We start from the raw sequence: 25,300 nt of genomic DNA on the forward strand, positions 1-25,300 counted from the left end.
TTGGTTAAAAATCTATCTATCTTTGATTTGAATACATTCAATGAGCTAGCCTCAACTGCTTCCTTGGGCAGAGAATTGGACAGATTTACAACCCTCTGTGAGAGGAAATTCCTTCTCAACTCGGTTTTAAATTGGCTCCCATTTTGAGGCTGTGCCCCCAAGTTCTAGTCTCCATGACCAGTGGAAACAACCTCTCTGCCTCTATCTTGTCTATCCCTTTCATTATTTTAAATGTTTCTGTAAGATCACCCCTCATCCTTCTGAACTTCAACGAGTAAAGTCCCAGTCTACTCTCTGTATCAATCTATGAGGCCATAGGTTGTTGCCACGCACGTGGTGAGGAGCATCGCCTTTTCTTTGGCAGCGTTGTCATTCCCTTTAAGCTCGTTGGCCATGAAGTATTGAACGAGTCGCTCCACAAAGGCTTCCCAATTGTCACCTTCTGAGTTTTTCTCCAGGATATTAACAGTTCTCTGCATTTTCGCATGATGGCTCATTATCTTTTACTCATCGCTAGTTGTTACATCTCAAAAAAAGTAATGTTACTGAGTACTGTAGACTTGAGTAATTTTGACCTTAGTCACTTTATTCTGACTCCAGAGTGCCGGCAGAGCATGGGAGGCCTGCTTATATACAGTGCTCCCAACGGATGCTGGGATCTCATGAGACTCCAAAAGATGCGCCCTCTGGTGGCGGTAGAATGCTGGTTTCAAGGAGTTGCATACATAGCAAATATGACCTATTGTGAGGCTGAAACAGCTGCAGATTTTCACAGCCTTTGAATGGGCAGAAAAAGGATATAAAGTAATTGCTCTTCCACCAGGAAGGCAGTGCGAATCAAGACAACAGGAGATAGGGGGTCGGCACCATGGTCTCTCGATAGAGGATGCTATCGGGAAAAGGCTGTGACTAATATTTGTTAAGTATTACTTTTTGTAACAGGACCTAACTTACTTGATAAATCTCTGTTGTTTTTACTCAGTATACCTGTATTAAAAGCATTTGTTATAATCTGAACAAGAGTCTCCTAGTTTGAATTAAATAAACCCTGAGAAGAGTAGAATTGCTATAATTAGCAAAGCGGCAAAAAGCTGCGAAGTAGTTAAAACTACAGTTCCATGGGTGATTGAAAGACACAGATCAGGAACCGGAGATCCTATTAATAGACAGCTTGTATTCCGAGGTGTGTGTTACTGAGATTCAATGAATTGAGGGAGGAATGAGAGTCGGGAAGTGAGTGGAGCACTGAGAGTCAGTGAGTGAGGGAAGACTGAGAGTATGTGAGTGAGTTGTGAGTGAATGTCCATGAGTGAGGGAGGGACTGAGAGTCAGTGAGTGAGGTGGACTGATAGTCAATGAATGAGGAGTGACTGAGGGTCATTGAGTGAGGGAGGACTTAGAGTGAGTGAGTGAGGGGGGACTGAGAGTGAGTGAGTGAGAGGGGGACTGAGAGGGAGTGAGTGAGGGTGGACTGAGTGGGAGTGCATGAAGTGGGACTGCACGTCAGTGAGTGAGGGGTGACATAGAATCAGTGAATGAGAGGGGGACTGAGCTACAGACTGAGGGGCGAATGTGTATCGATGAGTGAGGAGGATGTGGGTCGATGAGTGAGAGGGACTGAGAGTCGGTGAGTGAGGGGGACATACAGTCAGTGCATGAGGGGGCACTGAGTGTCAGTGAGTTGCGAGAGGGGGAACTGAGTGTCAATGAGTGAAGGGAACGCGAAGAGTCAATGAAGGAGGGGGGATGAGAGTGAGTGAGTAAGGGGGAATTGAGAGTGAGTGATGGGGACTGAGAGTGAGCGAGTGAGAGGGGACTGAGAATCAGCGAGTGAGAGGGGACTGAGAGGCAGTGAGGGAGGGGTGGGGTTGACAACCAGAGAGTGAGGGGGCACTGAGATTCCGTGAATAAGATGGGAGTGAGAGTCGGTGAGTGAAGGGGACTGAGAGTCGGTGAGTCAGGGGGGAGGGTTCATTGAGAGTCGTTCAGTGAGAGGGGGACTGAAAGTCGGTGATTGAGGGGCGGGGGAGGGGCTGAGAATCGGCAAGTGAATGGAGGACTGAGAGTCGGTGACTGAGGGGAGACTGAGAGTCATTGAGTGAAGGGGACACTAAGAGTCGGTAAGTGAGAGTGGTCTTAGAGTCAGTGCGTGAAGGAGGGATTTAGAGTCAGTGAGTTGAGAGATTGCTGAGAGTCGGTAAATGAATGGAGGAGAGATTCGGTGAGTGAGTACATTGTTTGCCAGAGTTAAATAATTCTTTAAGCAGATGCTTTAAAATGGACAGATAGAAAGATAGATAGATAGATAGATAGATAGGTAGATAGATAGATAGATAGATAGATAGATAGATAGATAGATAGCTGGAAAGATGGATATATATATATATTTAAATATCAGCTAACTTTAAATGGAATTGGACAATATACGATGTACGTTAGGAGATAACCTAAAGCTGAGTCAGGTAGAATTGAGATAAGTTAATTCAGTCATTTCACTAACTTAATAAATCGACCATAGATATATTTAATCACATTTATCAGCTGCTTTCTGAACTTACTCTGCGCTGCTGCATAAATAAATGTATTTGTACAGGAACTCAGACTCTGAAGCATAAACCCAGTTACTTGCATGATGCTGAGAGGGTTATCGGAAAAGGCGAATGTATACTCAATATCTATAATTTGCACACAGATGTCATATGTCACATTCACCAACCATAACAAGATAAAACTGCCCGAGATGGCGAGCAGTAACATTATAGATTTTTTCCGACTCTCCATCTCTGGATCTTTGTGATTCCCTGTATTGTTATTACCCCTCAGTCCCCTCCTGACTCGATTGGCCAATAGAATGTGCCTTATGGTCAGAGCATTGAGCAACAAAATCAAAACAAATGGAGCGAATGGGTTAGAACAATGGTAAACCAGATAAATGCTACCCAGACGGGTGAGGTATAGAAGTTTGATTTTACAACACAGAACCACGATTCGTTGTCAATTATTTTCTGACGTTCAAACATAAAATACATTGGTATATTTTTTGCAAAGTTTACCGCACACACTGTTCTTATAGCGACGGCAGCAGTTTTTTCGGTGCAATATTTGACTCTCAGATTCTGGTAACAAATTGCCATAAATCGATCAAAGGTAAAGGAGACGGTTAACCAGACAGAACAATCAATGGCAGCATAACCCAGGGCGATGCTGAGACGGCAGACAGGAGTGTAGTTCAGGAATGAGTTTGTGAAATAAATATTATTAATCTCTAAAAGTATCACATTAAAAATGATGAACATTAAATCCGCCGCTGCCATGGCAACCAGGTACGGAGTTATACATTTGGAGAGGCCGCACTTCCCCCGGGAGAGGATCACAATTGTCATTAAATTAGCTGCAAGAAGAAAATAAACAAGTGAAAATGAGCGATTCTCACAACAAATGGATCATCATTGTTTAAAAATGAATAATAATATTGCGCGTTGTTCTGACTTTCACTCAACTCGTTCTGTCTGTATGTTAAATAAGTGATTAATTCCAGAGCAATATAATTCTTTATCGAGACACAATAATATATCCCTCCAAGATACAGAACACGCTGTTGTGGATCAGAGTGATTTCCCAGACTTTATTCTTTCTACATCTGTTTTGTAACACAGATCGCTTCACACAATATTGTGGTAAATACAGACATTGTAAAACGACATCCATACATCCCCTGAGGCTTTACTCTAAATTACTGTAATGAGAATGTGCACCACACACAGACCTGGTGTATTTAGTACAAATAACCTGAGGGATACATTGTAACGTTCAGTTTGTGATAATAGGACTCACAATATGACACTGCACACACTGGGTGAGGAAACAGATGGATTTCATTAGAAAGCTGTTGGCCCGGTACATGCCCTGTGAGCAATGATGTTGGTCAGGAGGCTCTGGGCAACGTTGTATTAGGGCACCATGTAAAAATAAATAATTTAACATCAGACTCGTGACCAGTAACCAACAGCTGAAAGTAACCACAGTAAAGCAGTTTGCAAATGGGTGTCTTGACATATTGGGTGTGCATCCTTAAAATGACAATTCAAAGTAATTATTAGAAATACGCATATTACAGTAAAACATAAAATATTTTAATCACTCGATTGACAAGTAGATTACTTGTAATGGCCGAGGAGTATTGCAATGCCACGTCATCCACCGGAAGGTTTATCATCTCCTTGTAACAAGGAAACGGATATTTATAACAGGTCAGTAGTGCACAGAAACAGGTGCTTAATGAATTATTGCACGGAGCCAGAGATACCCCTCTGCAAAGGGGTGACATTATCCACACAGAGTCGGACCCGATAAATAACTTGTTTCTTGTCGAGCCTGTCATGAGCAACTCAGCAATATGGGGCTGATTATCCAAATACGAACAACTACACCCACCAGGGAATGATCGTTCTGATCAGGGACATGGCCCGCCAAGTTCCTGCCCCTTTAGTGCTGCCCAGGTATGTGCCAGGGAAGCTGAGCTGAGTGTACAGGCGGCACATGAGGAAGACTCTGATGGTAATGAGGCGGAGGTGGACTTCCCAGTCTCGGTCTCATTGCTCTGGTCTACCTCATGGCCTATGCCTCAAAAAAAGGTGGGGGGACAATGTGGCATTGCGAACTGCCCGGACCCCTGCTGAGCCAAGTCTCAGGGATAGGGTGGGAAGACTGTAGATTTATGCTGGGCTTCCAGATTTAGTCTCAGTCCTCGCCAGCATCCTGAAGCCTCGGCGGGAACTGCTGGCTGCCGGAGAGCTGCCGGGCCGCTGGACTCCCATTGACTTCTCCTGACAGTCCTGGCCATGCTCGGCAAGGCCGGGGTCTGCTCTGTGCTGCCCGCTCATCATTTAAACGGAATAGACATCCAATGGCAATCTCAGAGCTGGAAGGAAACACTGCAGATTAGGTGGTCTGCTGCTGTCGAGTGCTGCAGCACCGGAGGCAATAAACTGCATTAATATTATGACGGAGAATAAAATTGGTACAATTGTAGATTTTGGAACGTCAGAAAATGTCCTGTTATCTGCCAGATTGAGAACATGCTGCAATATGTGATCAGGTCCCTGATTTACCTGATTTCAGCAACTAATAACTGTAAATCAAACTCATCAAAACAAAGAAACAGCATGATTAGACAGGCAGCAAGAATAGTAATCCAGTTAATATTAAGAAGTTTGAATAATAACTGTCCCTATTTATTTACCAGGGACCCCAACCACTGCTAGAATGGGATAGAATATTGCCGATATCTGAATAATTGTTGGACGCTGCATTTTGCTCAGAGGTAACGTTGTCCGTCAGCATGATTGCCGCACAATGAAAGACCTTCAAATCAAATCTGTATTTATACAAGAGAGAAATCTCAAGTGTACTGAACGGTTGACATTAGTTACAGTCATTGAACAAACATATTAGGCAACTTCTTCACTGCAATGCTGATCAGGGAATAGATTAATTTAGTAACATTGCCCGGGGGAAAAAAGGAAAACAAATACAGTGGAATATTATCGTTTTTTCAGCTTCAAACTATTTTAAAAGCTCCACTTCTACAGTACTGTCATATTCTATCCCAATTCAAGGACTATGATCGAAGTTATCAGTCCTATTGGCATAGACTCACGGTGTATTTACTGAAATAAATGTACCATTTATATTAATTCAGTCCAAACAATACTAGAATTATAAATAATCTATTTCCATTTTAATGTTCTCCACTGCAGAGTTAATGCATCCCTAGACAAACTAAACACATGGCATGTATGAACTTTCGCAGAATCCTACAAAATGCATAAATGGTTGCGTGCAGTAGTGAGTGTGCCAACTATATTGTCGTCAATATTCCTCTCCTCCTTCTCCACAGTACTGATCGGGTGATATAGACTTGAAGTGTACTATATCTAACCCGACCTGACGTGAACCGACGCTGATTTGAGACTTTAGGATGCCCCATAATGCACTGCCCATGGCAGCGGCCCACACCCATTATCAGGCGCAGAAATCCAGGGAATGGTGCAGGCTCGAGAAAGCAGCAAAGGTCATAAGGCTCCATCTCCGAGGTTCCAAGATATGTATATGTTTACTCGTATGGGTGACGTGGGCATCACTGGCAAGGCTATTATTTATTGCCCATTCCTAAATATGTACACCAGATGAAGCCACTGCCTGTGTTTGAATTATCAGAAACCATCATCCTATCATAGGCAATCGCTAGATATCGAGAACGACTTGCTTCTACTCCAAAAGTGAGTTCTCAGGTGATTGAATAGTCCAAAGCGGGATTTACAGTCGCTGTCACAGGTGGGACCAACAGTCGTTGGAGGAAAGGGTGGGTGGTGAGTCTGGTTTGCTGCACGCTCCTTCCGCTGCCTGCGCTTGGTCTCTGCATACTCTCGCCGATGAGACTCGAGGTGCTCAGTGGCCTTCCACATGCTCTTTCTTCACTTCGTGCGGTCTTTGTCCAGCGACTCCCAGGTGTCAGTGGGGATGATACACTTTATCAAGGAGGCTTTGAGGGTGCACTTGAAACATTTCCTCTGCCCAACTGGGGCTTGCTTGCTGTGTTGGAGTTCTGAGTAGCATGCATGCTTTGAAAGTCTTGTGTCGGGCATACGAACAATGTGGCCCGCCCAACGGAGCTGGTCGAGTGTGCTCAGTGCTTCGATGCTGGGGGTGTTGGCCTGATCGAGAACACAGATGTTGGTATGTCTGTCCTCCTAGGGGAATTGCAGAATATCACCGAGGCATCGTTGGTGGTATTTTTCCAGCGATATGAGGTGTCTACTGTATATGGTCCATGACTCTGAGCCATACAGGATGATGGGTATCACTACAGCCCTGTTTGCATAAGCTTGGAGCCAGACTCAAAGTCTACATGTGAATTATCAGAAACACACACTGTCTGGCCCTGAATTAACAGGCGGAATAAATTTCTGTGTTTGATTTATCATAAGTACCAGAGTTATCAAAACTATAAACTGTATGGGTCAGAATTGGCTTAAACATTCACTGTTTGGGTGTGAGTTATCAGTAACTCACAATGTCTGTTATGCATTATCAGAAACACACACTGACTGGATCTGAGTTATCAGAGGGACATAAGTCTTTGTCAGAAATGTCTGTTTGTGAATTATCAGAAAGACAGATTGTCTGGTTCATAATTGGCAGAAATACTCAAAGTCTACATGTGAATTATCAGAAACGCATACTGTCTGGCTCTGAAATGTCAACACCAACACTCTCTTGTTCTCAATTATCAGAAGGCCACAATATTCGAATCTGATTCATCTGAATGAAATGTTGTCTGGGACTGTATTATCAGAATTCCCGAGTGTCTCGAACTCACTATCAGAATGGCACGATGTATGAGTCATAATTCTCATAAACTCCTGTCTGAGTCTGAAATGTCGGAATCATCATTTATCTTACACTGATATATCAGACAGGAACACTGGGGGTAAGTTACATAAGACCCATCTGTCTGCGACTGATATATCAGCAGGGTCGCTGACTGGCTCTGAATTGTTGGAAAAACTGACTGTCTGGGCTTGAAACATCACGAGGAGACACTGTCTGGACTGAATTATCAGTAGTACACCACGTTAGGGTATGGTGTGTTTTTTGATAATTCATACACAGACAGTGGCTTCATCCGGTAACTTAGACCCAGGCACTGGGTACTTCTGATAATTCAGACACATACCTTGATCCTTTTGAAAATTGAGATCCAGACAGTGGGTATTTCAGATAATTCAGACCCAGACAGTGCCATCATCATCATAGGCAGTCCCTCGGAATCGGGGAAGACTTGCTTCCATTCAAAAAATGAATCCTGAGGTGGCTGAACAGTCCAATACGAGAACCACGGTCCCTATCACAGGGGGGACAGATAGTCGTTGAGGGAAAGGGCGGGTAGGTCTGGTTTGCCGAAAGCTCATTCTGATGCCTGCACTTGATTTCTGCATGCTCTCAGCGATGAGGCCCATTGACACCTGGGAGACAGTGTGAGTTACTGATAACTCACAACCAGACAATGAGTGCTTATGATAATTCTGACCCAGGCTGAGTACAGTTAGGATAATTCAGACCAAGACAGTTGGTCCTTCTCCTAATTCAGATCCAGATATTGATTACGTCTGATAATTCATTCCCAGACGGTGTGTGTTTCTGACATTTTAGAGCCAGTCAGTGGTCCTGCTGATATATCAGCGCCAGGCAAATGATTCATCAGGTAACATACACCCAACAGTGCGTCTGTCTGATAATCCAGACTCAAACAAAAGTTCCTTTAGATCAATCAGACCCGGACAGTGTGGCCTGCTGATAATTGAAAACCCGACAGTGGGTGTTTCTTATCATTCCGACGCAGATACAGGGTCCATCTGGAAATTCAGTTCCAGACAGTGTGCAGTAATTCTAATTCAGGCACAAACAGCGGGTCCATCTGATAATGCAGACGGAGAGTGGGCCTTTCGAAGATTCAGAAATAGACAGTGGGATTTTCCAAAATTTCAAGAAGATATATTGGCTAGATCTGATAAATCAGACACAGAGAGTATGTCCATGTGATAATTCACACCGACCCACTTGGTCCTTCCCATATTTGAGATGCAGGCAATGGGATTTCTGAAAAGTCAGTTACAGACAGTCATGTTTCTGATCATTAATAACAAGACAGTGGGGGATTAATACAAATATGGCCCAGACATTGTTTATTTGGATAAATCACATACAGACAGTGAGTGTTTATGATAATTCTGACCTAGAATTTGCATGGTTTTGCTGTATCAGAGCCAGCCAGTGGGACCATCCAATAATTCAGAAACAGACATTGGGTCCTTCCGGTAAACCAGACCCAGAAAATTCATCATTCTGATAAATCACACAGAGCCAGTGAAGCTTTCTGATAATTCAGACCCAGATAGTCGGTGGTTCTTAACTTCAGACCCAGACAGTGGATCCGGAAGATCATTCATACCATGACAGTGGGTGTTTCTCATCATTCCGACGCAGACAGTGGCTCCTTCTGTTCATTGACATCCGGGCAGTGGGAAGTTCTTAAAATCAGGCAGATAACTTGATACTTCTGATACCTCAGATGCAGAGAGGAGTTCACATTGATAAATCTTACTGGGCAAATAGGTCTTTTTCATATTTCCTCTGCAGACAATGGAATTTCTGGTCATTCAGATCCAGACAGTGTTTATTTCTCATAAATCAGACTGAGGCAGAGGCGTTTTTGATCATTTACATGCAAACAGTGAGTATTTATGACAATTCTGAACCAGCCAATATGTGTTTCTGATAATTCACATGCAGACAGTGAATGTTTACTACAATTCTGACCCAGACAGTGTATGGGTTTGATGATTCAGACCCGGACAGTGGGTCCTTCCGATAATCCAGACTCAGAAATTTGACCTTTCTGACACATCAGACACAAAACGAACAGCTTTCTGATCATTCAGGCCCAGAGAGTGGGTGTTTATTATCCTTCAGACGCAGACAATGGCTCGTTCTGATCGTTGACACCCAGGAAATTGAATGTTCTTAAAATCTACGCAGATAATGTGCTACTTCTCATAAATCAGATCCAGAAAGTAGGTCATTCTGATAATTCTGACCCAACTAATAGGTCATCATCTTACTTCAGCAGCAGACAACGGGATTTCTGGTCATTCAGATCCAGGCAGTGGGTGTTTCTGATAATTCATACCCAGACATAGTGGATATTTTGACATTTTTGCAGACAGTGAGCATTTATGACATTTCTGAACCAGCAAAGAAACATTTCTGATAACTCACATGCAGACAGTGAATCTTTACGACAATTGTGACCCAGACAGTGCATGGTTTGATAATTCAGACCCAGACAGTGGGTCCTTCCAATAATGCAGACTCGGAAAATTGATCATTCTGACAAGTCAGACCAAGGCAGAGTGGCTTTCTGATGACTCAGACCAAGATGGTTGGTGTTTTTTATAATTCAGACTCAGACATGATGTGCTGCTGATACTTCAGATACAGGCAATGTCTTTTCTGATAATTCTGATTTAGACAGTGTGGCCATCTGATAAATCATACCCAGACCTGTTGCTTTTCTGATAATTGATTTCAGAGAGTATGTACTACTGATAATTCAGGCCCAGACAGTGGGTTTTTATGATAAATCAGACACAGGCAATGGCGTTGTCTGGTAAGTTAGACCCAGACAGTGCATCCTTCCGATTATTCAGACACAGACGTTGCATCATCTGATAACTCAGATCTAGACAAGTGGTGTTTCTGATAATTCAAGCCCAGACAGTTTGCATTACTGATAACTCAGACCAGACAGTGAGTGTTTATAACAATTCTGACCCAGACATTACATGGCTTTGATAATTCAACCCCAGACAATGTGTGTTTTGGAAATTTGAGAGCCAGTCATGGGCCCTGCTGATAAAGCAGGCCCAGACCGAATGTGCTTCAGGTAACTTACACCCAGGCAATGTGTCTGTTTGATAATTCAGACCAAGACAAAGGGTGCTTTGAACATTTCAGACGCAAACAGTGGGTATTTAAGACAATTTTGCCTCCTACATTGTGCATTTCTGATCATTGAATTCTAGACATTGGATCTTCCTGATAATCCAGTCTCAAACAGTGGGTCTTATCATTCAGACACAGAAAGTTGATCCTTTGGATAATGCAGATGCGAACAGTGCGTCTTTCTTATCATTCAGATGCATAAAGTGGCTCTGTCTGAACATTCAGACCCAGACAGTGTCTCCTTCTGATCATTCAGATGCAGAGAGTGGCTCCTTCTGAACATTCAGACCCAGACAGTGGCTCCTTCTGATCATTCAGATGCAAAAAGTGGCTCCGTCTGAACATTCAGACCCAGACAGTGGCTCCTTCTGATCTTTCAGACCCAGACAGTGGCTCCTTCTGATCATTCAGATGCAGAGAGTAGCTCCTTCTAATGATTCAGACCCAGACCTTGGCTCCCTCTGAATATTTAGACACAGACAATGGCTCCTTCTGATCATTCAGGTCGACAGTGGCTCGTTCTGATCATTAACACCGACACAGTGGCTCCTTCTAATCATTAACACTAAGATAGTGACTCCATCTGAACATTCAGACTCAGACAGTGGCTCCTTCTGATCATTCAGATGCAGACAGTGGCTCCTTCTGGTCATTCAGATCCAGAGAGTGAATCTTTCTGATCATTCAGTCCCAGACAGTGACTCCATCTGATCATTCAGATCCAGACAGTGACTCCTTCTCATAATTCAGACCCAGACGGAAAGTGGGAGTTTCAAAAAGTTCAGAAAATAAAGTGGCGACTTCTGATGAACCAGCGAGTAGGTCCTTCTGATAATTCGGTCCTAGCCAGCAGTTCTTTCTCATATTTCAGAGGCAGACAGTGGGTGTCTCTGATAATTCAGACCCAGACAGTCTGTCCGTCTAATTCAGAGCCAGTCATTGGTTTCTCTGGCAAATCAGGCCCAGAAAATGGGTGTTTATGATAATTCTGACACAGACAGTGAGTGTTTCTGATGATTAGCAGACAGTGTGTGGTCTCGCTGATAAATCAGACCCAGACTGTGGGTGTTTCGGACAATTCAGAGTCAGACAAAACTCCTGCTGATAAATCAGGGCAAGATCGAGTGTCCTTCAGGTAACTTACACTCAGACAGTGTGTCTGTCTGACAATTCAGACCCAGACAGTGGGTCCTTCCGAAAAATCAGACAAATACATTGATTCTGTCTGATAATTCAGGCCCAGCCGATGTGTGTTTCCGATGAATAATAGCCAGTCAGTGGTCTTGCTGATAAACAAGGCCCAGACATGGTGTCCTTCAGGTAATTTACACCAGAGAGTGTGCATTTCTGATCATTCATAATGAGGCACTGGGATAATACAGTAATTCAGACCCACACAGTATGTCTTGTGTGTCCATTTCTCATTGACTTTTGTTTACTGTGTCCCTCTCTCCCTCACTATAGTGTTCTGTGTAACTCTCTCCCTCATTGTTTTCTACTGTGTCACTCTGTCCCTCACTGTTGTGTACTGTGTTACTCTCTCACATATTGTTGTACAATTTTTCTCTCTCTCCCTCATTATTGTGCACCGTGTCACTATCTCGCTCATTGTTGTGTACTGTATATTAGCTTCCTCACTTTTGTGCACTGTCTCTCTCTCTCCCTCACTGTTGTGTGCTGTTTCCCTGAGGACTGTGCACCAATTTCTTTCAATGTGTTATTATATGCAGGCAAGCATCGCACAGGAATGTCCCATCTGGTAGCAGGTAGCTGATGTAACAGGATGTGCAGGCATTAGAAGGAACCTGTAACATGAGTGATTTGAATTGTAAGTTGTAGGTTGCAAGGAATAGATTTGAGGAGTGTTAGGAGCAGCAGGCTGCAGAACAAGCTCTCTGTATACAGGGCTGCTGTTCCGATAACCACACTTGATAGAATCATTTAAGTCAGGACTGAAGGTGATATATCTGCTCCTCATTACTATCTGCTGCTCTAAAAGACCGAGGGAATTTGTTCCAATGCTCGGCTCATTGGCCATACCCCTGCATTTATTTACCTTTTCATGTATATAGCAAAATTACTTTTCCATATAACTGTTGATTATTCTCCCACCACACTTGCCGGCAATGCACTTCAGATCATAAAAGCTAGCTGAGTAAGAATCATTAATCATTTCTCTTCTAAAGCAAACTATCCCACCGTATCCAGTCTCTCCACGTAATTGAATTCCCACTTCCCTACTACCATGCTGGTCAATTTAATCTGCACCCTTTCTGAGATTTTGACATTGTATCTAAAAGGTAATGACCAGAATTGGGCAAAATTATCAAGTCAAGATCTAATCATTGTTTTATAACATTTTAACATAACTTACTTGCTTGCATAGTTTTAAGGTGGCTGATGGAAGACTGAGAAGCGATTTGAGAGGGCGGATTCTTTATGCAGAGGGTTGTGGGGATCTGGAACTCGCTGCCTGAAAGAGTGGTGGATGCAGAAACTCTCACTACTTTTAAGAGATGGTTGGATAGGCACTTAAAATGCAATAACCTGCAGGGTTATTGACCTAGAGCTGGTAATTGGGATTAGACTGGATCACCTTTTGTTGGACGGTGCAGATATAATTGTAAGTACAGCAGGGAATAGAATACAGTCAGAGTGATCTCCTGAACTAGTTTTGATCGCCTGGATGGGTCACAGACGAATTTTCCCAGAATTTTTTTATCCCTAAATTGTCCTGGGTTTTTATCTGGTTTTTGCCTCTCCCAGGAGAGGCTCTGGTTGGGGTGGAGTGTAGAATGTTTCAATATAAGGGGTGTTGCATTTGTGTGAGGCGGACTGGTTGGGCTGGGTGCTCTTCATCTTTCCCTCATTGTTCACAGGTTTATAGAAACATAGAACATAGGTGGCAGAGTAAGCAATTCTGCCCTTCTAACCTGCACCACCATTCAATATGATCATGGCTGATCATGCAACTTCAGAAGCCTATTCCTGCTTTCTCTCCAACCCCCATTGATAACTTTAGCCATAAGGGCCAGATCTAAGTCCCTTTTGAATATATGCAACGAACTGGCCTCAACAACTTTCTGTGGTAGTGAAATCCACAGATTCACAACTCTCTGAATGAAGAAGTTTCTTCTCATCTCGGGCTTAAATGGCTTCCCCCATTATGCTTAGACTGTGAACCCTGGTTCTGGACTTCCCCAAAATTGGGAACATTCTTCCTGCATCTAAATTGTCCAATCCCGTATAATTGTATATGCTGCAATGAGATCCCCTCTCACTCTTCTACATTCCAGCGAATATAAGCCTAGTCGATCCAGTCTTTCTTCATATATCAGTCCTGCCGTCCCGGGAATCAGTCTGTAATCCCTCAATAGCAAGAATATCCTTCCTCAGGTTTGGAGAACAAAATTGGACACAATATTCAAGGTTTGGCCTCACCAAGGCCCTGTACAACTGTAGTAAGACTTCCCTGCTCTTATACTCAAATCCTCTCTCTATGAAGGCCGCATTGCCTTCTTCACTGCCTGCTGTACCTGTATGCCAACTTTCAATGATTGATGTACCTTGACACCCAGGTCTCGTTGCACTTCCCCTTTTTACTAATCTGTCACCATTGAGATAATATTCTGCCTTTCTTGTTTTTGGCAATGAAGTGGATAACCTCACATTTATCAACATTATACTGCAACGGCCATGCATTTGGCCACTCTCCTAACCTGTCTGAGTCACCATTCAGCCTCGTAGCATCCTCCTCACAGCTCACACTGCCATCCAGCTTAGTGTCAGATATTACATTCAATTCTTTTGCCTAAATCATTAATGTATATTGTAAATAGATGGGGTCCCAGCACTGAAACTTGTGGTACCTCACTAGTCACTGCCTGCCATTCTGAAAAGGACCCGTTTATTCCTTCTCTTTGCTTCCTGTCTTCCAACCAGTTCTCTCCACGTCAATACATTAACCCCAATGCAATGTGCTTTAATTTTGCACAATAATCTCTTGCGTGGGACCTTGCCAAAAGAATTTTGAAAGTCCAAATACACCACATCCACTGGTTGTCCCTTGTCCACTCTACTAGTTACATCCTCAAAAACATTTGAAGATTTGTCAAGCGTGATTTCTCTTTCATAAATCCATGCTGACTTGGACCAATCCTGTCACTGCTTTACAAATGCGCTGCTATTAAGTCTTTAATAACTGATTCCAAAATTTTCCCCACTACCGATGTCAGGCTAACCGGTTAATAATTCCCTATTTTCTCTTTCCCTCCTTTTTTCGAAAGTATGGTTACATTAGCTAGCCTCCAAACCATAGCAACTGATCCATAATCTATGGAATCTATTGACCACTAATACATCCGCTATTTCTCGGGCCATTTCATTATCAGGCCTTGGGGATTTATCGGCCTTCATTCCCATCAATTTCCCTAACACAATTTCCTGACTAATAATGATTTCCTTCCGTTCCTCCTTCTCGCTGGACCCTCGGTCAACTTGTATTTCCGGAAGGTTATTTGCGTCTTCGTTAGTGAAGACAGAACCAAAGTATTTGTTCAATTGGTCTGCCATTACTTTGGTCCTCATTATAAATGCACCTGATTCTGACTGCAAGGGCCCTACATTTGTTTTCACTCATTTTTTTCTCTTCACATATATATAGCAGCTTTTGCAATTAGTTTTTATGTTCCCTGCAAGCTTACTCTATTTTGCCCCTCCTGATTGAACACTTTGTCCTCCTCTGCTGAATTCTAAATTTCACCCAGTCATCAGGTTTGCTGCTTTTTCTGGCCAATTTTATGCTCTTCCTTGGATTGAACGCTATCCATAATTTCCCTTGTTAGCCATGGTTAGAAACATAAAAACAAAGAAAATAGATGCAGGAGTAGGCCACTCGGCCCTTCGAGTCTGCACCACCAATCAATTTGATCATGGCTGATCATGCACTTAAGTACCCCATTCCTGCTTTCTCTCCATACCTCTTGATCGCTTTACTCATAAGGGCCACATCGAACTCCCTTTGGAATACAACTAATAAACTGGCCTCAACAACTCTCTGTGGTCGAGAATTCCACATGCTCACAACACTCTGAGTGTAGCAGTTTCTCCTCATCGTGGTCCTAAATGGCTTACTCCTTATCCTTTGGCTGTGACCCCTGTTTCCCCAACATCGGTAACATTCTTCCTGCATCTAACCTGTCCAATCCCGTTTCTATGAGATCCCCTCTCATTCTTCTAAATTGCACTGAATATAAGCCTCGTCGATCCACTCTTTCTATAGATGTCCATCCTGTCATCCCAGGAAACATTATGGGGAAACTTTGCTGCACTCCCTCAATAGCAAGAATCCTCAGGTTAGGAGACCATGGCACCCAGGTCTCGTTGCAGCTCCCCTTTTACTAATCTGTCACCATTCAGCTAATATTCTGCCTTCTGGTTTTTACCACCAAAGTGGATAACCTCACATTTATCTACATTATTACGCATCTGCCCTGTATTTGCCCACTCACCTAACCTGTCCAAGTCACCCTGCAGCCTATTAGCATCCTGCTGACAGCTCACACTGCACCCAGCTTAGTGTCATCTGGAAACTTGGAGATATTACATTCAACTCCTTTCTCTGAATCATCAATGTGTATTGTAAATAGCAGGGGTCCCAGCACTGAACCTTGCGGCACCCCACTAGTCACTGCCTGCCATTCTGAAAATGACCCATTTATTCCTATTTTCTTCCTGTCTGCCAAACCAGTTTTCTATCTACGTTAGTATATTACGGCCAATAATATGTGCTTTAATTTTGCAAACTAATCTTTTGTGTGGGATCTTTTCAATAGCCTTTTGAAAGTCTATATACACCACATCCATTGGCTCCCCCTTGTCCACTCTACTAATTATATGCTCAAAAAATTCTAGATTTGTCAAGCATGATTTCCCTTTCATAAATCTATGCTGACTTGGAACGATTATGTCACTGCTTTCCAAATGTGCTGCTATTACATCTTTAATAATTGTTTCCAACAATTTCCCCACCACCGATGTCAGGCTGACGAGTCTATAATTCCCTATTTTCCTGTTTTCTCTGTCCCTCCTTTTTTTAAAATTGGGGTTACATTATCTACCCTCCAGTCCATAGGAACTGATCCAGTGTCTATAAAATGTTGGAAAATGACCACCAATGTATGCATTATTTCTAGGGCCACATCATTAATAATTTGGGATGCAGACTGTCAGGCGCTGGGGATTTATCTGCCTTCAATCCCATCAATTTTCCTAAGACAATTTTTTGACTAATAAGGATTTCCTTTAGTTCCTCCTTCTTACTAGACCCTAGGTCCCCGAGTTTTTCCGGAATGTTACTTGTGTCTTCCTTAGTGAAGCCATCTTCCCTGTTTAATTTTGTTACACCAGGCAGGGATGTACAATTGTTGAAGTTCATCCATGTGATCTTTAAATGTCTGCCATTGCCTTTCCACCGTCAACCCTTTAAGTATCATTCACCAGTCTATCCTAGCCTATTCACGTCCCATACCATTGAAGTTACCTTTCTTTAAGTTCAGGATCCTAGTCTCTGAATTAACTGTGTCACTCTCCTTTTTAATGAAGAATTCGACCATATTATGGTAACTCTTCCCCAAGCGACCTCGCACAACAAGATGGCTATTTAATCATCTCTCAATACACAACATCCAGTCTTGGATGGCCAGCTCTCTATTTGGTTCCTCAACATATTGGACTGGAAAATCATTCCTTATACACTCTAGGAAATGCTCCTCCACTAGTTAGCCCAATCGATATTTAGATTTATGTCATCCATGATAACTGCTGTAACTTTGTTGCACGCATCCCTAATTTCCTGTTTGATGCCATCCCCAACCTCACTACCAATGTTTGGAGGTCTGTAAACAACTCGCACGAGCGTTTTCTGCCCTTTGGTGTTCTCCAGCTCTACCCATACACATGCTACATTATCCAAACTAATGTCCTTCATTGCTATTGCGTTAATCTCCTATTTAAACAGCAATGCTGCCCCAGCTCCATTTCCTTTCTGTCTATCTTTCCTGAATAATGAATACCCCTGGATGCTGAGTTCCCAGCTTTGTTCACCGTGGAGCTGTGTCTCCTTATTCCTAATTACATCGTATCTGTCAACAGCTATCTGCACAGTTAATTCATCCACCTTATTACGAATGCTCCTCGCATTGAGACACAGAGCCGTTCGGCTTGATTTTTTTAACAATCTTTGTCCTTTTAGAATTATGTTGTAATATGGCCCTTTTTGATTTCTGCCTTTGATTTCTCTGCCTTCCATTTTTCCTTATCGCCTTTCTACCATTTGCTTCTGCCCCCAGTTTACTTACCTCTGTCTCCCTGCATAGATTCCCATCCCCCTGCCATATTAGTTTAAACCCTCCCCAACAGCACGATCAAACACTCCCCCTAGGATATCGATCCTACCCACGTGCTGACCATCCAGTTTGGAGAGGTCCCACCTCCCCCAGAACCAGTTGCAATGTTCTAGGAATTTGAATCGATCCCTCTTGCAACATTCCTCACGCCATCTTAACTATCCTGCTATTTCTACTCTGAACAGCACGTGGCATTGGTAGAAATCCTGAAATTACTGCCTTTGAGGTCCTACTTTTCAATTTAACCCCTAACTCCCTAAATTCAGCTTGTCGGACCTCATCCCATTTTTTACCTATATCGTTGGTACCTACATGCACCACGACAACTGGCTGTTCACCCTCCCCCTCTAGAATGCCCTGCAACCGCTCTGGGACATCTTTGACCCTTGCTCCAGGGATGCAACATTCCATCCTGGAGTCTCGATTGCGGCCACAGAAATACCTATCTATTCTCCTCACATTAGGATCCCCTACCACTATAGCTCTCCGCCTCTTTTCCCTGCCCTCCTGTGCAGCCGACCCAACAATGGTGCCATGAACTTGGCTGCTGATGCCTTATCCTGATGAGCCACCTCCCCATCAATATCCAAAGTGGTATATCTGCTTTGGAGTGAGGTGACCACTGGGGATGCCTGCACTACCTTCCTACTCCTGCTCTGCCTGATGATAACCCATTCCCTATCTGCCTTTGCAACCTTTACCTGCGGTGTTACCAACTCAGTAAATGAGCTATTCACAACATCCTCTGCATCGCGGATGCTCCAGAGTGAATTCATACGCAGCTCCAGTGCCACAATGCGGTCTGTCAGGAGCTGCAGCTGGATACACTTCGTGTACACCTGGTAGTCAGGGACACTGGAAGCGTTCTTGATTTCCCATATAGCACAGGAGGAGCATGACATGTGTCTGAGCTCTCCTGCCATGACTTAACTCTTAAATCAACTTAATTTTTCAACAATTCCAAAGGTTCTTTATCGAAAGTAAAAAGGAAAATACTCACCATGTAACCTTTACGGCTGCTGACCAAGGGCCGTGCAGCTCATTGTCAGCCAGCGCGGACACAATGAGCCAAAATGGCCTCCTTCTGCACTCTAAATTTCTATGTTTCTATTTTTCTATGTAACCATACAGACGATTGAATTTAATATTATCTGAAAACTTCTTTTTAATACTCCCTGAACTCAAGTCTAGATTATTGATGTATACCATATAAAGCAAGGGACATAGTACTGAGCCCTGCATAACCCTACTGGAAACATCCATCGATCATAAAATCGCACATCAACGATTGCACTTTGCTTCCTGTCCATGAGCCAACTTTGGATCCAACTTGGCACTTTGCCATTGATCCCACAGGTTTTTACTTTCGTGAGCAGTATGCCATGTGCAACCTCATCGAAATCTTGCGAAAAATCCAAAAACCTACATCATGCACGCTGCACTCATTGACGCTCCTGGTTACCTCCTCAAAAAATCCAATCAAGTTAGTCAGACAAAGCTTTCCTTAACTCATCCATTGCAGATTGATCCGTGTATTTATATATTTAGATTTATCCTGTCTTTAAGGATTTTTTCCAATAATTTTCGCACCACTGAGTTTCGCCTGACTGACCTGTAGTTACTCGGTCTGTCCTTTACTCCCTTTTTATACAAAGATACTTGGTCGCAGTACTCCAGTCCTCTGGCATCAAGCCTGAAGCTAGAGAGGATTGGAAAATGATGATCAAAGCCTCTGCTATTTCCTCATTTGCATCACAAAATATCTTGGGATACATTTCATTCGGGCCTGTGGATGTATGCACTTTCCAAGTTGCTAAACCCCTTAATACCTCCTCTCTCATTATGTTTATTTCATCAAATATTTCACAGTCCTCATCCTCTATAGCAGTGTCTGCATTGCTCCACCTTTGTCAAAACAGACGCAATGTATTCATTACGAATCATAGCCACATTTTGCACCTCCACACAGATTACCCTCATAGTCTGCAATATGCCCTAACCTTTCATTAGTTATCCTCTTAATACACTTATAAATCATCTTTGGGTTTTCCTTGATTTAAATTGCCAAGAATTGTTCATGCTCTCTCTTTGTTTTCCTAATATCCTTTTTAATGTCACCCCTGGACTTTCTATACTCCTCTCATGATCTGCAGTACTTTGCCCTCGGTATCTGACATGAGCTTCCTTTTTTTTCTTTATCCTACCCTACATGCCACTAAACATCCGAGGGCGGGAGGGGAGGCGGGGCCTAAATGTTTTAGTCCCATCTTTTTTCTATAACGGCATATATTTGACGTGACCGTCCTGGATCTCCTGCTTGAATGTCACGCACTGCTCTGACAGTGATTTACCGTAACGTGGCTGTTTCCAGTCCACTATGGCTAAATCACATCTCAGCTTAGCAAAGTTAGGTTTTCACCAATGTAGATCATTTATTCCTGCTCTACCCTTGTCCTTTTCCATAACTAGATTATGGACACTAGCAGCTAAATGCTCTCCCGCTGATACCCCTTCCAACAGCCCAGCTTCATTCCCTGAGACTAAATACAGTAATGCTGTTTCACCTGCAAATAGTTGCGTGTGTACAAACTCAGGGCAAACTCCAAACCATCGTTGACACCTTCACTGAAGCGGATGAGAGACTGCGACTTACATTAAACACCAGGAAGACAAACGTTCTCTATCGACCAGCTCCCGCAGTACTGCCCCCAATTATCAAGATACATGACGAGACTTTCGACAGCATGTAATACTTCCCATACTTCGGTCAGCGAGGACAGACATCGATGCTGAAATCCAACACTGCACTCAGTGCGCCAATCCAGCCTTCAGTCTCCTTAGGAAAATTGTTTTTGAAGATCAAGATCTCAAATCCAGGACCAAGTTCAGAGTCTACAGAGTAGCAGCGATGCCCGCCCTACTATATGCTTTTGAGACAAGGGCAATGCACAGTATGCCTCTCATACATAAGAACATAAGAACATAAGAATTAGGTACATGAGTCGGCCATCTAGTCCCTCGAGCCTGCTCCGCCATTCAACAAGATCATGGCTGATCTGGCCGTGGACTCAGCTCCAATTACCCGCCCGCTCCCAATAACCCTTAATTCCCTTATTGGTTAAAAATCTATCGATCTGTGATTTGAATACATTCAATGAGCGAGCCTCAACTGCTTCCTTGGGCAGAGAATTCCGCAGATTCACAACACTCTGGGAGAAGAAATTCCTTTTCAACTCGGTTTTAAATTGGCTCCCCCGTATTTTGAGGCTGTGCCGCCTAGTTCTAGTCTCCCCGACCTGAGGAAACAACCTCTCTGCGTCTAGCTTGTCTATCCCTTTCATTATTTTAAATCCTTCTGAACTCCAACGAGTAAAGACCCAGTCTACTCAATTTATCATCATAAGGTAACCCCCTCATCTCCGAAATCAGCCTCCTGAATCGTCTCTGAACCCCCTCCAAGGCTAGTATATCCTTCCTTAAGTAAGGTGACCAAAACTGCACGCAGTACTCCAGGTGCGGCCTCACCAATACCCTGTACAGTTGCAGCAGGACCTCTCTGCTTTTGTATCCACCCGTCTCGTAATGAAGGCCAACATTCCATTCGCCTTCCTGATTGCCAGCTGCTCCTGCAAACTAACTTTTTGGGATTCATGCACAAGGACCCCCAGGTCCCTCTGCACCGCAGCATGTTGTAATTTCTCCCCATTCAAATAATATTCCCTTTTACATTTTTTTTGCAAGGTGGATAAACTCACATTTTCCAACATTGTATGCCATCTTCCAAACCTTAGGCTATTCGCTTAGCCTATCTAAATCTAAACCTCTCTGTGTCCTCTACACAACCTGCTTTCCCACGAATCTTTGTGTCATCTGCAAATTTTGTTACACTACACTCTGTCCCCTCTTCCAGGTCATCTATGTCTGTTGTAAACAGTTGTGGTCCCAGCACTGATCCCTGTGGCACACCACTAACCACCGATATCCAACACGAAAAGGACCCATTTATCCCGACTCTCTGCTTTCTGTTAGCCAGCCAATTCTTGATCCATGCGAATACATTTCCTTTGACTCCGTGTACGTGTATCTTCTGCAGTAACCTTTTGTGTGGCACATTATCGAATGCCTTTTGGAAATCTAAATACACCACATCCATCGGTACACCTCTAGCCACCATGCTCATTATACCCTCAAAGAATTCCAGTAAATTAGTTAAACATGATTTCCCCTTCATGAATCCATGTTGCGTCTGCTTGGTTGCACTATTCCGATCGAGATGACCTGCTATTTCTTCCTTAATGATGGCTTCAAGCATTTTTCCCACTACAGATGTTGAACTAATCGGCCGATAGTTACCTGTCTTTTGTCTGCCCCCTTTTTTAAACAGAGGCGTTACATTAGCTGCTCTCCAATCCGCTGGCACCTCCCCAGAGTCCAGAGAATTTTGGGAGATTATAACAAATGCATCTGTTATAAATTCCACCATCTCTTTTAATACCCTGGGATGCATTTCATCAGGACCAGTGGACTTGTCTACCTTGAGTCCCATTAGCCTGTCCAGCACTATCCTTCTAGCGATAGTGATTATCTCAAGTTCCTCACTTCTCGCATTCCCGTGACCAGCAATTTTTAGCATGGTTTTTGTGTCTCCCACTGTGAAGACCAAAGCAAATAATTGTTTAAGGTCTTAGCCATTTCCACATTTCCCATTATTAAATACCCCTTCTCATCTTCTAAGGGACCAACATTTACTTTAGTCAGACTTTTCCATTTTATATATCGGTAAAAGCTTTTACTATCTGTTTTTATGTATTGTGCAAGTTTACTTTTGTAATCTATCTTTCTTTTCTTTATTGCTTTCTTATTCATTCTTTGCTGTCGTTTAAAATTTTCCCAATCTTCTAGTTTCCCACTAACATTGGTCACCGTATATGCATTGGTTTTTAATTTGATACTCTCCTTTATTTTGTTGATTAGCCACGGCTGGTTATCCCTTCTCTTACCGCCCTTCTTTTTCACTGGAATATAACTTTGTTGTGCACTATGAATGAGCTCCATAAAAGTCCTCCACTGTTCCTCAATTGTGCCACCGATTAGTCTGTGTTTCCAGTCTACTTTAGCCAACTCTGCCCTCATCCCACTTTAGTCCCCTTTGTTTAAGCATAATAGGCTCGTTTGAGACACTACTTCCTCACCCTCAATCTGTATTACACATTCAACCATACTGTGATCACTTATTCCGAGAGGATCTTTTACTAGGAGATCGTTTATTATTCCTGTCTCATTACACAGACCAGATCTCAGATAGCTTGCTCCCTTGAAGGTTCTGTAACATACTGTTCTAAGAAACAATCCCGTATGCATCCTATGAATTCCTCCTCAAGGCTTCCCTGTGCCATTTGAATCGACCAATCGATATGTAGGTTAAAATCCCCCAAGATTACTGCCGTTCCTTTTTCACATGCCTTCATTATTCCCTTGATTATTGTCCGCCCCACTGTGAAGTTATTTTTGTGGGCCTATAAACTATGCCCACCAGTGTCTTTTTCCCCTTACTATCTCTAATCTCCACCCACAATGATTCAGCATTTTGTTCATTCGAGCCAATATCGTCTCTCACAACTGCCCTGATATCATCATTTATTAACAGACCTACCCCACCTCCTTTCTCTTCTTGTCTATCTTTCTGAATTGTCAGATACCCCTGTATGTTTAATTCCCAGTCTTGGCCACCCTGCAACCACATTTCTGTAATGGCCACCAAATCATACCCATTTATAATGATTTGTGCCGTCAACTCCTTTACTTTATTTCGAATGCTGCGTGCGTTTAGGTGGAATGTTTTAATATTCGTTTCTAAACAATGATTTTTAGTTTTGACCATTCCTGCATCCCCTTTTTACTCATACATATTATCCCTTCCTATCACCTTGTCGTTTACACTTACCCAGTGCTACTTTGCTCTGTTGCCTCCTGCCTTTTGCATTCTTTCTTGGTGTCCTGTTCATCTGAGCTCTCACCCAATCTAACTAGCTCAGAGCCCTCTCCTGGGTTCTGAATATTCCTCGCATTCAGGCACCGAGCTTTCATGCTTGCTTTTTTATTACACTTTGACTCTTTAGAATTTTACTGTACCATGGCCCTTTTTGTTTTTTGACTTGGGTTTCTCTGCCCTCCACTTTTACTCATCTCGTTTCTCTCTTTTGCTTCTGTCTCCATTTTGTTTCCCTCTGTCTCCCTGCATTGGTTCCCATCCCCCTACCATATTAGTTTAACTCCTCGCCAACAGCACGAGCAAACACTCCCCCGAGGACATTGGATCGGGTCCTGCCCAGGTGCAGACTGTCCAGTTTGTACTGGTCCCACCTCCCCCAGAACCGGTTGCAATGGCCCAGGAATTTGAATCCCTCCATTTTGCACCACTGCTCAATCCACATATTCTTCTGAGCTATCCTGCGATTCCTACTCTGACTAGCACGTGGCACTGGTAGCAATCCCGAGATTACCACTTTTGAGGTCCTACATTTTAATTTAGCTCCTAGCTCCTTAAATTCGTCTTGTACGACCTCATCCCTTTTTGTAACCTATATCGTTGGTATCAATGTGCACCACGACAACTGGCTGTTCCCCCTCCCTTTTCAGAATGTCCTGCACCCGCTCTGAGACATCCTTGACTCTTGCACCAGGGAGGCAACATACCATCCTGGAGTCTCGGTTGCGGCCGCAGAAACGCCTATCTATTCCCCTTACAATTGAATCCCCGATCAATATTGCTCTCCCACTCTTTTTCCTGCCCTCCTGTGCAGCAGAGCCAGCCACGGTGCCATGAACTTGGCTGCTGCTGCCCTCAATACACTGGTGAAGTACCACCAATGTTGCCTCCGTGATATCCTGCAAATACATTGGCAGGATAGGTGTACTAGCTTCTGTATTCACTTTCAGGTCCCTAGCATCCTGGCATTGACCATGCATAACTAGTTCTGATGGACGGGACATATCGTCCAAGGGCCTGATACTAGACATCGGAAACAGGCACCCTACATAGAAACATAGAAACATAGAAAATAGTTGCAGGAGTAGGCCATTCGGCCATTCGAGCCTGCACCACCATTCAATAAGATCATGGCTGATCATTCCCTCAGTACCCCTTTCCTGCTTTATCTCCATACCCCTTGACCGGTTTAGCCGTAAGGGGTATATATAACTCTCTCTTGAATATATGCAATGAACTGGCATCAACAACTCTCTGCAGTAGGGAATTCCACAGGTTAACAACTCTCTGAGTGAAGAAGTTTCTCCTCATCTCAGTCCTAAATGGCTTACTCCTTACA

This window comes from Pristiophorus japonicus, chromosome 19 (genome assembly GCF_044704955.1).
Source record: "Pristiophorus japonicus isolate sPriJap1 chromosome 19, sPriJap1.hap1, whole genome shotgun sequence".
Classification (NCBI taxonomy): Eukaryota; Metazoa; Chordata; class Chondrichthyes; family Pristiophoridae; genus Pristiophorus; species Pristiophorus japonicus.